The sequence below is a fragment of the Helianthus annuus genome, chromosome 15 (genome assembly GCF_002127325.2).
Source record: "Helianthus annuus cultivar XRQ/B chromosome 15, HanXRQr2.0-SUNRISE, whole genome shotgun sequence".
In the NCBI taxonomy this organism is placed as follows: domain Eukaryota; kingdom Viridiplantae; phylum Streptophyta; class Magnoliopsida; order Asterales; family Asteraceae; genus Helianthus; species Helianthus annuus.
This window is the reverse complement of record NC_035447.2, coordinates 4,009,427-4,018,178: the sequence shown is the minus strand read 5'-3', so window position 1 is coordinate 4,018,178 and position 8,752 is coordinate 4,009,427. Positions and strand designations below refer to the sequence as shown.

The 8,752-nt window shown below is 37.9% G+C and overlaps 1 long non-coding RNA gene across 1 annotated transcript; it reads right to left on the bottom strand.

The window, feature by feature from the left end:
• Positions 1–4,454: 4,454 nt before the first annotated feature.
• Positions 4,455–7,848, bottom strand: LOC118487340. Its single transcript, XR_004881436.1, has 4 exons — positions 7,687–7,848; positions 7,422–7,590; positions 6,290–6,480; positions 4,455–5,431 (listed from the first exon to the last, which is right to left on the bottom strand). It is a non-coding gene; the product is annotated as an uncharacterized LOC118487340 (long non-coding RNA).
• Positions 7,849–8,752: the final 904 nt, after the last annotated feature.

The following is an 8,752-nucleotide window of genomic DNA, read 5'->3' as shown; positions in this document are numbered from 1 at the left end:
GTTGTGGCGGCGTCGAAACGTAACGTGACTCGAATTTATACCGTTTAATGAAAACGTATTATATTTAACCTGACTCGTTTCCGAACAAAATTTACGTCAAAACATAGACCATCTGAAAACGTACATAAAAATGGGCTCGAAAACATATTATATTTGACTCGACTCATTTCCACAAAATATTTTTTCTTCAAAACGTAGATTAACTGAAAACGTACATAATAATAAGTATAATGACAATAATATTTGACCTAACTCAGTTGAAGGAAAAATTTATGTAAAAACGTAAATCAACTTTAACTTATACCGATACGTACATAAAAATGAACATGTAAAACTTGATTTGAAAGTTAAGAGGCTATAAATGTTAATGCTAAAGTTGATGGAATATTATACAAAATACAAAAACATCAAAAGGAAAAAAAATGAAAAAGAAAAAAAAAAGGGGAAAGTCAAAAGCATTGTTCACGAATGTTAATGTTGATAACTAGAACTGTCCGTGCTTTGCGGCGGGTTTGTTGGAGGTTGCTGGTGAGGATATACTTGTTTCATGATATATCGACGAGTTATCATAGAATAGATAATGCAGACTTTAATCTAAATGCTGGTAAAAATAAGTAATCAACGCGGTTAATTGAACATGCCTAGAGTTAAAATAGACGCGTTGCGACGGGCCTATCAAACGAGAAAAAAATAGATGAAAAAAAATGTTGAACCCCACTCGCACGTTGTGGCATGTTGACTCGCAAATTTAGAACGAAACGTAAAACGAAAAACTTACGAAAGATAAAAGTATGAGGGACTAAAGTTGAACATAAAAAAGTGTTAGTGTGAAATTGTAAAAAATGAAAAACTTTGGGTTAAAAGTAAAAAAAATTAAAGGGGTTAAAATGTAAAAGATAAATAAGTTTTGGGTTAAAAGTGGATGCAATATTTCAAACACAGTCAAACATATGATATTTTTACTGCCACATATCCAATCTGGATGCATAATTACTTGAATATATGTGTGATTTTCGGGTTTGTGTTCTTCATGCTACGTGCTTAAGCGAAAGATAAATTAATCAAGGTTTTCTCTTTCGGTTAATATATCGACTAGCGAGTGCTGGTACCGTACCAATACCCCAGGCCCCGGGTTTCGTCTACAAGTTATAAATTATAATTTAATTTTCGGAGATCATTATTTTTTGTCATAATCCAAAGAATAAATCCAATATTTTTTTTAACCGCAATCTAATCCTACTCCTATCCTACACCATTATTCACAATGAGACTCGAACTCTCGACGTCATAGGGAGGAAAACTATCTCACACAACATGATACCACTAGGCCAACGGCCTCCGGTAATAAATAAAACCGATACCAATCTGACCGATGTACCATCATCGATATTAAATTTTAATTAGAATTATTTATCTCTTTTTCTGCAACCGATATATCGTCTTAACCAGGACTAAACCAATAAAAAAGTTACACGCGTTCGAGCCCTTACTTAAACATTTAGATCATCACTTGTCTTAACAAAAAAAAAAAAAAAAAAAAAAAAACCATCTGCAATACCAACAGATCTGAAACAAATACACATGTTAAAGTAATCCTATTACATTTACATCTGACCCTTGGGTGGGGTGGGGGGGGGGGGGTCTTTTAGCTTTGCTGATTCAACTCTAAATCGATTCGTTAACTTCATTTCATCGTCCCTGACTTTGCGCAAAGGAAGACAACCAGTCGTAGTGAACGGTTGCTCATTTCCTTCACCAGATAAATCCGAACAAACCTCCCAACCGAACCGAGAAAAAACATACGTCTCGAGCCGACGCTCTAGTTCGATAACCTGACTTGACAAACAATACATCTATAAAAGTTTTCCCGTTTTAAAACTGTTTCAAGTGTTCAAAATTATTGGTTCTTGAAGATGCTGTTTTGGCCATTCTCACATCCCACATCGGAACAAGAAACAAAAAAAATGTTATTTTTAAAACACATACTGACAACTGACATTGCCGGGCTCAGTTACGTGGGCCTGTGACCCAAGTGGGGGCATTAAAGTTATAGGAGGGTCAAGAGCTAGGGGCCACTTTGGATCCGGGAGTTTGTGGATGGGGCTATGCTGTGAGGTGTTTGTTTGGCCCATTAAGATTGATGGTGTCCAGAGATTGGCCTAGCAAGGTTTGGTGGAGCCTTGACTAGAGCCGTGATTCCAGCCCAGATGTGGCTAGGAGAGAAAAAGCCCAGCCCAAATGTGGTGTGGCTTAGGTGATCAGCGAAAGCTGTGTATGTAATCCCCTGGAGGCAGATAGCTCGCCCCTTCTCTTGGCTAATGTGGACTCCTTCTTGGCCCAACTATAACTTTTTTAATATTTTTACGAAAATAATAGTAATAAAATTAAATAAAATTCAAGGCCAACTATAACTTTTTTTAATATTTTTACGAAAATAATAGTAATAATAAATAAAATAAAATTCAAGCTGTGTACATCCTTCCTGACATAATTTGTTACTGTTGTAAATTTAAGTGGTCACAAAATATGCAGTGTGATTGGTGGCGGTCGCTAATTTGTGACTGTTGTGATTTTGGTACCAAAACGGTCGCAAGTTGCGACCGTTTTTCAGACAAAATGCTGTTACAATTACAAATGCGAATCTGTGCAGTAGACGTAATTAGAATCCCGTAGTTTTTTAATCGAATCGATAAACTCGAAACCCAACAACATAATTCGATTTCAGTTTAAAATCGAAAAGAAACTAGGATATGTCATTTCGTTATAAAAATAACAATGTTATGCCAAATTCGTTAGTTAAACTGCGAACCGCTCATAGATGGTGAACATTGATTCCTTTGTTTCTCCTTCTATTGCAAAAGTTTTGTGAGGGGATATGGTCCTGGACCACCTGCGGGCCTAAGACCATAATCATATCTAAGCCAAAAAACAACCAACTGGTCATGACGATCCCTCGCGGGCTACTCGTGTGGGGGCGATACTACGCCATCACAGAGGAGACAAGTAGTACAAGGTGTAAGCGACCTACAACCAATCAACGCTCGCTACGAGAAGATCCTCACGATGCACAATCATGCAGGAGACAAAAAGGTACACATGAGAGCAACCCATGGCTAATCACGAGGCGCCGACTCACTTTTCCTTAACCTCCACTAACGGTTGGTGACAGGCAAGACAAGAAGTGCATCCAGAAAGCAACATGTAGCCAATCAGGGCTCGCGGACGTACTACCCGATCTGCGGGCACTAACTGCCACGACATATGAGACAAAATGGATATTCCATGATAACGACACTTCGTCAAATCATTCTCCATTCTTCTCCAAAGGTTTGATCATCTTACAACCTACACTCTCACTCTACAACTTTTCTCTCTCACTAGAAAGGCTACTACTTATGTTCATGTCGAAATGTGGTTACAAGAAGAACCCCCACCTCTCTTTCTCGTAACGATCAGAAGAAAAACCCCTCGGTCGAGACATCCGGTTTAAGCCTCTACGGATTAGACTCGTGTTTCTTAAGTTTGCTTTGCGAAAGAAGTTGTTGGAAAACAAAGTAAAAGGGTGTAACACATTTAGATTTTTTAATTAATTCTGTTACACTATTACGCCAACATCCCACATCGGAAAAAGAAGCATCAAAGTGCCCTTTTTAAAACATATTTCATTAGTGATTCTTGCCGGGTTCAGTAACTTGGGCCTGTGACCCAAGTGGGGGCATTAAGGTTAGGTGAAGGGTCTAGAACTAGGGCTCGCTTAGTTTCCGAGAGTTTGTGGGGGGCTAGCCTCAAGTGAAGGGTTAGTAGTGTTTGTTATCTAGCTAGCAAGGTCTTGTTGAGCCTTGACTAGAGCCCAGCCCAGCCCAGCGTGTGTGGGTTGGTTAAGAAAATCTTTCTTGCTTAGAAAGTGTAGGCTTACATCTCGTAAGCTAGCCAGGTAGCTCCGCCTTTCTCTTTCGGCTAAGATGAACTCCTTCTAGACCCAACAATTAACCTTTTATTTAACTAGTGGGAATGCCCGCGCGTTGTAGCGAGTGACCTTTTATTTAACTAGTGGGAATGCCCGCGCGTTGCGGCGAGTGTCCCGAGTGATATCAGATTCAGTTATGATGTCTATTACGAACCACACCTATTCCGAGTTTCTAACATTTTATTTCATTCAAATAAAAATATTTGAGAGAGTAATGTTTAGTCAAAATTGTAATATCAATCGTAAAAACCACAAAAACTTGCATCTAGCACAACCAAAAGTGAAACATTGGCATAAAGACGATCAATAGATATCACATCAAATTTAAACTTCATGACTAGAATGTGAGCATCTGGAATTCGTTGAAGTTCTGCAGCTTCCTCCATTCCGGAGGAACGCCCATGCCAAACTCTAAAGACAGCGTGGGCCCGTTTAAGACAACACAGTTAATATTAAGTGAAAACTGTTTATTTAGAATGTGCTTATATCGATTTACACAAAACGACAAATATATCTTATTTATGGTTTGAAACAGAAGACATATTTTTGAGGGTAGGGGGTTGTTTGAAACACTATGTAGTTAACATAAGGGAAGTATGACATCTTCATTGTTCAATACTTAAATTAAATATGGGTTCCAGTAACCCTTAAGAAATGCTTTGCATATTTCTTGCTAGCACTTGCTATATGGATCTGCAGTTTCCAGCTTTGACCTTGCAACATTTGCTAGAATTAAAACAAGTATACACATGATCAAACAACACTTAGAATTAAATAAGTTTAGAACTCGACCTTCGCATCAAGAGCAGTCATAACAGGATGACCAACGCGAAACATTGGCACAGACAAGCTCTCGATCATGTTCTACGACACTGCACCTTGGATAGTAGTAAACAGAACAATCGTCACCCCAGGCACTGCAGCAAATGCAGGTACCGATTTAGCCACAGGAGGAGCAGCAGCAGCAGTTACCATAGGAATCCCACACTTTCCGAAGGCGCGATTCCTGCAGCAGCTTCCATATCAGCTGCAGTAATCCTCTCAGATGGCCCAGGCTTAACCACCTTAATAATATCAACCTTATGCTGTTTCGCCAGCTTCTTCGCATACGGCGTCGAAACATATTATTTAAACCCTTGATTTCTATTTGCTGCTGCTGTTTTTGAAAAAAAAAAAAAAACTTTGTTTTCTTCCTGTTTAGCATGAAAAAATCTTGCAAGTTTAGCATCAGCTTGAACAGAAAAACTTATTGAACAAATTTGATCTGTTTCATTCAGATTTTATTTTGTTAAAAAAATTGAAAATTTACAAAATGTAGTACAGGAACTGGAGAGGGAGGGGGTAACTTGTAATTACCTGAGATACCACCTCCTTTAGCAGTACAACTAACATCAAGAAGATCCAATGTTTTAGTCTCCGAAAGAGGACGAAGAAGCGCAGCTCGTTAATCAAACACGCGCAATGCTGCATTGTTTTAAGGTGTGTAATATGTGAATGATAAAATAAACACATATATACACAGATATAACATGTAATCTGATGTGGCTTTATACGTGTATATGTATACAGACCTTGGTTTTAAAAAGCGAGAGGCGCACAAAAGCAAAGAGGTCTAAAAATGAGGCGCGATGCGCAAAGCGCAAAAGCGGTGGGCTTTTCGTACCCGAGGTGTAAGACGATTATATAAATTTTTATATATATCCCAGGGCCGGCTTTGGGCCCGGCAAACCCGTGCCGGCGCCCGAGGCCCAAAATTTCAAAGGGCCCGAAAAGTCTTTATAAGCTTGTATATATTTATTAAATTATATATTTAGTATATTCATCCAGGGCCGGCTTTGGGCCCGGCAAACCCGTGCCGGCGCCCGAGGCCCAAAATTTCAAAGAGCCCGAAAAGTCTTTATAAGCTTGTATATATTTATTAAATTATATATTTAGTATATTCATCCGTTTATTATGCAAAAAAGTATTGGTAGTGTAGTGGCAAAAACCATCTAAGAATAATGTAAAGGTCTCAGGTTCGAGTTTTTGCTCAATCACTAAATTTTTATTTTTGTAATTCATTTACCCTTAACCATAATTTTGGGCCCAATTCTTTTCGTCGCCCGAGGCCTAATTTTTTTCAAGAGTTTTTGAGGACGGCTCTGATATATCCCATAGGTTTTTAGCATCCCTTATCGAAAATATAGTTATAAATAAGGTTTATATATTGTATTACCTACATGTACAAGCCAATAAACCCATTGTAGAACACTTTCATGCATAGTGGGAATGCCCGCGCGTTGCAGCGGGGCATTTGTTATGACAAAAATAACACTCCTTTACCGTCGATAGTGCAGCGTGGAATAGCGAATCAATGAAGAACTTTCACGCATCCACCAATGAAGAACTTTCGTCGATATTTGTTAGATCAAAACACCGATTCAACCAGTCATGAGTATTACTCAACTTCACAAGATATAATCAGGTGTTCTTCTCGTGACATCAGGTTCGCCTCTTCTATGCGCCGGGTCAAACTGCATAGCATATAAATTTCATTAATAATGTTCGACAGATTATAAAAAATAAAAAAAAATCTGCTAATGGGTCAAAACTCAACTGCCACCTCTAAGCTCCGAAAAGTAGTGGCAGAGTCCCAAAAAACTTCTTAAACAATCAAACGTGTCTTTACACGCATTTAACAACCGATATTATCATGTATATATATAGCCGAGATGCAGGGCAAGAGACAAAGGTGCACACATCATGTATGACGTATGTGAGGCACCGGGTATTTATCATTTAGTCTAATGTATTAACGCCAAGGTTGGAGAACTCGCTAGTCGCTAGTGGGTCGGTGAGGTAGGGACTAGCGACTACTCGGGATTAATCGGGATTAATCGGATCGGACTTTTTATGTATAATTTTAAGTTTTTATACATATATACATATATTTTTATATGTAATTTTTTTAAATGGACAAGTTTTGACCGGAATCTGGGAGGTTTTGGCCGGAATATGTGTTTTTTCCGATTTTTTCTGATTTTTTCCGATTTTTTTTTTTTGTTTTTCCCGATTTTTTCCGATTTTTCCCGACCGACTAGGGCCGATTAGGGCCGACTAGGCCGACTAGCGATTCTTTTTACTGATTAGCTGAAAATTACTCAGTTGATGGGCGACTAGCGACTAGTCAGCAATTAATCGCCGGCTAGTCGCGATTTTTGCAACCATGACCGCTAATCCTTGAACGCCCAAAACTTGGATAAAACTTGGATTGTGTAAGTTGGTAGGTGAATTGGTAAAAGTGTAAAGTTATTAAAATCATGAGTTTGGTGAACAAATTAAGTGATAACAATATTCACCTCTGGGCTTTCTCATAATCAAAATAATGATCCAAACAAACAAATTAAGTGATAGCAACCAAATTACCAACAAACAAATAATTTCCAAACAGAAATAATAAAAAAAAAGCTTCTACCACAATAGTCCAGATGGTACAATTCATCCCTGTCAGCTTCGAGATATTCACCGATGTTCCTTCTATTACTTTGGCAGGAACTATCGCATGCCAGCATTGGATTGTTAGGCCATAGCTTCTCAATTGTTCTGTCAATCATGCCTTCAACAAACTTGTATGGTGCAAGTTTCTTCCAAAATATTGGGTTAAACAAGAGAAAATGCCAAGATTTAATCTAATGAATTCTTAACTAAAACTATTTAAAAAATAAGTTTTCATTACTCACTCTGTCATATGCATCCTTAAAGTATCGAGCCACGTCATCAATGACATCGCCAAAACGAAGATCCATTGTTAGCATAGCGAGTAGCCGAGTATGAAAAAACCACATATGTGCTTAAAAAGTATCGTGCTCTTACATTGGTTCTGTTGAATGGTGGTGGTTCTGAGGAGGGGGGGTTTGCCAACCACCATTATACATCACTAAGAGCATTCACATCCATTCCACTAAATTGTGTGAGTGGAGTTTTTATAATATGAAGAGTATAAAAAATGGTTATGAGTGGAGGAGAGAGAAAATGTTACTGTTCATCTGTATATTTGAAAAGACACTGTTCACCCCCTATAATTTTTTAATATATTTTGAAAGTGGTTATGAGTGAAGGAGAGAGAAAAGATAATGATAAAGGTATAAAAATATATTATTTAATTGAAAAGGAGAGAGAAAATATAATGTATTTTAGTGTAATTTAGGGTGAAAAAAATGTTGGAATGGATGTGAATGCTCTAATGGTTTAGTTAATGAGAGCTCTATTGTACACGTGGCAGCGACGTGATACTCACTTTTCACTCACCAACTATAAGTCACTATACATTGTCTAATGGACGCGTTTAAAGCAGGCTAAAGCACACTGGTCCCCACAACCTCGTATGAGCATACGATTTATATGTTTTATGTTATAGCCATATGTCAAAATTTATAAAAAAAAAAAAATAATCCGTAGGACCGTAACATGTATTCACACTATAGTTTATTTTTTGATATAATAAACTATTTTTTAACGGTAAATTTGGATCACTGACGGACCACTGAAGTATCACTGTGCCACCAGTGAAACCACCTGATCATATCCATCTCCACTAGACAATAATGTCTATACACCAAATCAGAAGAAAAACCCAACAAATCTGGGAAAACCCCCCGTTGTGGGAATGGAACCCATGACCTAATAGTCATTAGCCTTATCCCACCCCCAAGATGCCACTAGGCTATAATACCATTGGCATAATAAACTCTGATTACTTTTTCATTTTTTAATCATGTTTAGCTATGGGACATTATGTCATAATAT